We start from the raw sequence: 6,606 nt of genomic DNA, 5'->3' as shown, positions 1-6,606 counted from the left end.
AAAGCCGGTCCGTTCGTAGTCATAGATTGTTCGCGACAAAACGACTCTGTCAAGAGCGCCACCGTTGACGTGCGAATAGAATTTGATTGTAAGGAAAATATACCGGCCAACACCACCGCCTATTGTCTCATTATACACGATCGAATGGTCGAATATAATCCGCTGAACAACATTGTGCGCAGACTCGTGTGAAATGTTTTTTATAAATTGGACGATGCGTACGCGGACATGTCAGTTTTCCGACGGTCGACGATGATGTCTGACGTACCAATTTTCGTCGACTCTGCAAGGTTACGCGTTCAACAACATTTTTATCGTGAAAGAGGTAGCGGTACTTCGCGATGGCGAAACGCTATCTCATTACGTATTTCGTGAACACGTACCGTGGTATCTGTTGACGAAATCGGAAAAATCGCTGGCGTGTTGGTTACGGATACACCACCACGGCTTCCGATGGGAAGATGGACACGTCTCGTACAGTCAGATGAAAAGTCTTATCAACAATGCCATTGGTACGGAACCGTCTCTGATATACGTGAAAGGACTCGAGAAGAAAAAGTGGTTGTGCGAGATTTTGGAAGATGATGTAGAGATTGAAACAATAGATGCGGATTACGAAGATATCGCACGCCTGACGAACTTGGATGTAATCGGAACCTTGCGCTGCGCGTATCACACGAGACATTGCGCTATGCGGAATGTTTGCAAATTGTACAAGTGGTGGTTTGAGCGTAACAAACGTGTAAAACAACTATGATTTATGCTAATAAAATGATGTGTATCACACTCGTATGACTTTTATTCCACCTTTTACCCATCACATAATCCACCATATAATATGGTCTATCGCTTATCTCGCAGTAAAATAGGACGTTGAATAGGATGGGGAAAGAGTCTGGTAAAAAAAAAATGAAAAATTAATTTATTTAATATAAATAATATTTATTAAAAAACTAAAAAAATATATGTACATTTGAGCGAACAGAATTTTTTCAATTGTATAAAAAATGTTTTTCCGACGCCTTTCCACCGCCGCCGCATCGATATCCCTCCGCTTGCCTCGTTTCCTCCGTTCTTTCCTCGCGAGGAATCGACTGGCGAAACCGACGACTTCGAAAGCGCGCCGCAGGAACCTCGCCCGACCAAGTTTTCCTCCGACTCTTCTTCTCCACCACCACCTGTTTGAACTGCAAAAAGTCAAAATTAAAAATTAATGAATTAATTAAAAAAATTTGAGTATGAAAATATAAAATCGAAAAAATTTGTAGTGTTAAATCAACTCACCTCTCGATTTTCTTCTTTTTACTTTACTCCCCCGTTTGATAATTGTAATCGGGAGAGTAAGAAATCACAGGGGGGCTGTATCCTGTGAAAATTTTATTGTTTAAAAAAAAATAAAATTCGAGCATAAAAGTAACTGTAAAAATTTTCAATCTTTCTTACCTCTGTCACCCATTCCCCATCCGTCTTGCGCGTAGCCTTCCTCATCCCCTCCTTCATAATACCTCTCCTCTTCCTCAGTCTGTAATTCCTCTTCCTCAGTCTGTAATTCCTCTTCCTCAGTCTGTAATTCTTCTTCCTGCTCTTCCTCCTCCTCGCGAAGTGAGCTCGTCGATTCGTCGCTCGCGAGATCGACGAGCTCAGGCGTTAGAACAATTCGAGCGCGAGCTGAAACATTAAATTTTTTGTAAAATTTCCTAATATAAAATCGATGCTGTTATTTTATTTCATATAAATAATGTATGCAGCGACTTACACGAGGGTCCGGCTTTGTCGCTCGCGAGATCGACGAGCTCAGGCGTTAGAACAATTCGAGCGCGAGCTGAAACATTAATTTTTTTTTTGTAAAATTTCCTAATATAAAATCGATGCTGTTATTTCATATAAATAATGTATACAGCGACTTACACGAGGGTCCGGCCTCAGGCGAGGTATCTGCTCGACGTCTTACCCCGAGACGTCGAGTAGCTCGCTCGTCACGGTTTTGACGCGTACCACGCACCACACCCTCCACCACCATGGTTTTTTTAGGTGTTGAATGTTGTAGCGTTCCTAAAAAAAAAAAAAAAAAATGATTTTAATTTTTTAAAACTTTGTTTTAATATTCATAATACAAAAAAAAAATAGAAACTTACCATTTTTTACCGCACCATGATAGCAATTCGACAGCCTGATGATATAGCCTCCCACATCCTCTTCCTCGTTGTCGTTGAACGCTCGCCTTGTCTCGATTATTTCGCCAGCAATAATCAAGAGCTGCAGATAAATCGAAAAATGTCCCAAACGGAATAAAACCGCGAGCACCGCACTAGGGCACGCACCCGCAAACTTTGCGAATACCGCATAATTATTATCGTCGTTGTCGGATAACGATGATAAATAATTATCGATGTATAGCCCGTTTAAGTTACACGCCAATCGCAAACACGAATCAATAATTTTCCGCAAACTAGACATTTTTAAAACGAATAACCAGCTCCCGGATGATTTCCTACGTTCCACTCGAGCCTTGAGAAGTTAATACGTCGATGCAATAGTTAATCCCGGCTTATATACCCTTACATCAAAGATGCCGCTAAATCTTATTATAATCTAATTATGTTCACAGATAGCTAACATTCGTATCGATATCCACTATAGTTTACAATAATATGTCGAAGACGAGATAACTCGCTCGACAGCAGCATTTCCTTTTCGAGGAACAGTAATCGTGGATCTAAGGTTTCGCTAGGACGATAGGTGCTAAGCTATTCGTCGCTAACTAACATTCGTATCGATATCCACTATAGTTTACAATAATATGTCGAAGACGAGATAACTCGCTCGACAGTAGCATTTCCTTTTCGAGGAACAGTAATCGTGGATCTAAGGTTTCGCTAGGACGATAGGCGATAGGCCAGCGTATCATATTTCCATTTATTCAACGTCTATCGTACGTCTTTGAACCTCTATCGAACGTCTATCGTATATCTTTTAACGTATTGTTGAACGTCTTACGTACAACTTTTAACATCTTTTGTACATCTTTTCAACATTACTTAAACCACTTTTAACATCTATCAAACGTCTTTTAACGTTTATTACTACAGCGAAATTGACGTTTTTGCGTCGAGCTGTATATAAGGTGTGCGGAAGAGAGAAATTTATCAGTTCAAAGTGTGCACGCGGTGGAGAAAAAAGTATAGAAAAATGGAGCGTGATCAGAATAGAAAAAATTCCGAATACGAGAAGTGTAAGGATTGCGGAGTGTACCACGAGCCGATAGCTGTGGTCGAGCCTCGTCCGAGAACGACTCAAGCGCTTCCCGTCCCTCCTCGTAATCGTGAAAGGCGTTAAAGGCTCGGTTGAAACAATTTTTTTTTTTTTTTAAAAAATGTATAGATGAAAAAAAAATATGAATAAAATTTGTTAATACTAATCTTATTGCGATTTTTTCTCCTTTCACCTACCATCCTTAAATTACATATTAAGTTTAGATTAGAGTTCCTATTAAATTTATATTTTTACCGCGGATAATTTGTATTAAGAAGAAAATATAAGTATATTATTGGTGTTTAGAATAAATGCATAACTTAAATAATTCACTCTATATTATTCGCCACAATTAAAAGAAAAAAAAATGATAGTCACTGGTCCGCTCGTTTCCTTCTATCGTGTAGTGTAACATGACGCGCGCGCTTATCTCGCAGTAGGATAGGTCAGTGAATAAGATGAGGCACAGGAATAATAATTCAAATTATTTTATTGATAAATAATATTTATTAAAAATAATTAGTTCCGCATACATGGTTCAGTGTTGTATACTCTGTTATCCCGGTTCTGCAAAAACATTGTTCATTCTTTTCTTGCACCGAGGTGTTGCATACTCCGTTCTCCCGGTTCTGCAAAATGTGTACGATCGATGTTTGATGTTGAGGAGTTGTGTGTACTTTGTGCAAATGTATCGATGTCGGCACCTTCTCTGGATGCATTTTTCTAATTTTTTCCAGTATCGCTGATCTATACTGCTTCGGTATCATATAATATATGTAGTCATAATAGTGTGAAGAGATCCTTGATATTAGACTATCCTGAGCGCATAACGAGCACAACTTTTCCATCAATATCGGCAGGATAGATTCTATTAAAAACGTCGAAAATTCCTCCTCGGAATATTCTAGTACACTGTCGTCAATTTCACTCGTCCATTCGATAAATTGTTGTCGAAATATAGTATCCGGAATATATGGTTTAATGAATGCAGGAAATGTTGTATACTTTTCAATTATTTCTTCACTGCTTTTATACTTCCTTCTACATTCCCGACATGTTGTTAACCAATCTGTGAGAGTACTCAGATTTTCCTCTCGTAAGTCGAGACTGTCTTCCATCTCTGTAATAAATAAAAATTATTAAAATAAAAAAATATCCAATTAGTTATTACGCATTCGAAAAATGTGTATTAAAGATATTTTAAAAATGTATACTTTACCTATTTCAGTTTGCACAGAGTGCAATCTTTCCTGTACGGTGGGGGCCCGTCGATGTGGTCACGCTGCCACGACTGGTTGTAGTGCAACGAGCACCGACGATAACCTTGCACTTCCGGATCCGCTCTTAAATGATCCGGTAGCCTATCCCACACGTGATCCACAAACCGAGCAAAGTTTTTTATAAGAATCACTTTCGGCACGATTTCTAATTGCTCCGCGGACAAGCTCAGAATGTCACGTTCGTCCAATAGCGCGATGAACATTTCGACTGTTACCTCGACTTGGTCATGATGGACCTTATATACCCGCTTGTTGCACACGACATTGATTAAAACTATCGATGGTTCATATTTGCATTAACAATCCTTATCTTATCTCTTCCGGGAATTATTGTGATCTGATACTCCCCACCATTCCAAAATTACCTCCTCTCCTCCAAACACGATGACGCATCTAGCAACATGGCGATGCCTACAATTTGTATTAACAATCATTATCACACCCTCTAAGAAACGGCGCTCAAATGCTGCCTCTTTGTTCTAAAATACAGCGATGACGCAATCCGTAAATCTGCACGAACCTACATACTATAAACATAATGATTCTGACAACATGGCGCTCTACTTTGATGCGTAGAAAAAAAAAACCTGCACCAATAAACAGTTCTCTTTCCAATAAACAATCCTTATCTTTTCCGGGAATCCTTATCTCGCGATTTGTATTAACAATCCTTATCTTCCGGGAATTATTGTAATCTGATACCCCTACCACTCCACATTTACCCCCTCTCCTCCAAAAACGAAGACGTCATTACCCCCTCCACTGTTATCCGATACCCCTCTTCCCCTCTTCACCCGCGCACCCCCTCATTGCCCCATGGGTTAGAATCATCATAGTATAACTACTAAATACAAAATTTAATTAATGAACAAAATCTGCATTCCGTTGCAAAAGCAATAATTAATTAACAACTCCATACTCCACATGCGGCATATACAGAGGAAGAAAAAACTCTTTTGAAACAGCTTTTTTATTATTCGGCATCTGCATTGCGTCGTTTACGAAAGGTAGGTTGCAATTTTCCTGCAGAACGAACTATTAGAAGATGGCACGAAGAATTTAATATAATGCCAGGATTTTGTGATGTTATATTCCGCAAATTGCAGGAAAAAATTTCAAAGTTGCCTGTAGAACAAAGAGTTTGTGCTTTAAAATGGGATGAAATGTATATAAAATCATATGAAGAATACTCATTTAGTCTGGATCAAATAGAAGGTCTCGTTGATCTTGGGTCTTTAGGAAGGAAAAGTGAAAGGACAAAATGCGTATTTGTATTTTGTGTGGATAGTATAAATGCGCTTCATCCATGGCGTCAACCGCTAGCATATTTTCTCCCAGAAAAATGTATGAAAGCGGAAGAAATAGTGATTTTAATGAAAGAATGCTTAGATAGATTGAGCAAAACGGGTGCTGATGTACGACTTATAAAGTGCGATCAAGGTCCATCTAATCAAAGAGCTTATGCTCAACTTGGTGTGCACTCAGATAAGACATATTTTATACATAATAAAAAAAAATATTACGCATCATTTGATTTTCCACATTTGATAAAAAGATTGGCAAGCTTGTTAAGAAAACATAAATATTTGTATTGCGATAGAAAAATAATAGCATCATATTCCAATTATGAAATAACATGGTCTATTGATTAAGTATGTACTGATAGGAATTATTAGAAAGAAAGGAAGAGAGAAAAAATATCAGGGCGCGAGTGGCTGAGCCGGGAAGCTTTCCCGGTTTAGCCACTCGCGCCCTGATATTTTTGCTCTCTTCCTTTCTTTCTAATAATTCCTATCAGTAGATACTGATTCTCCATATGTGAGAACAATGTACTAAAATTTTCATACACTTTAAGTATCTCGAACCAGAAATCGGTGTACAAAGTTAACTGTCTCACGTAGACTAATAAACTAATTTTTTTTTTTTTTAATTAAAATTTCGCACTAACATCCCGCGACGGCTCTCAATGCCCTTCTATTATATTATGTGATAGCTATCATTTGAGCCTTTCCTTTATATGTGTTAGATTATTAATTAAAAATGTATATCTTTGTTCATTTTACATTATATCGTA

At 38.3% G+C, this 6,606-nt stretch overlaps 1 long non-coding RNA gene across 1 annotated transcript; it reads right to left on the bottom strand.

Annotated features, from left to right (window-relative positions):
* Positions 1-1,072: 1,072 nt before the first annotated feature.
* Positions 1,073-5,523, bottom strand: LOC136999872 (uncharacterized). Its single transcript, XR_010890140.1, has 2 exons — positions 1,285-5,523; positions 1,073-1,187 (listed from the first exon to the last, which is right to left on the bottom strand). It is a non-coding gene; the product is annotated as an uncharacterized lncRNA (long non-coding RNA).
* Between the last annotated feature and the right edge of the window lie 1,083 nt (positions 5,524-6,606).

This window comes from Linepithema humile, chromosome 5 (genome assembly GCF_040581485.1).
Source record: "Linepithema humile isolate Giens D197 chromosome 5, Lhum_UNIL_v1.0, whole genome shotgun sequence".
In the NCBI taxonomy this organism is placed as follows: Eukaryota; Metazoa; Arthropoda; class Insecta; order Hymenoptera; family Formicidae; genus Linepithema; species Linepithema humile.
This window is presented reverse-complemented; position numbering and strand designations above follow the sequence as displayed.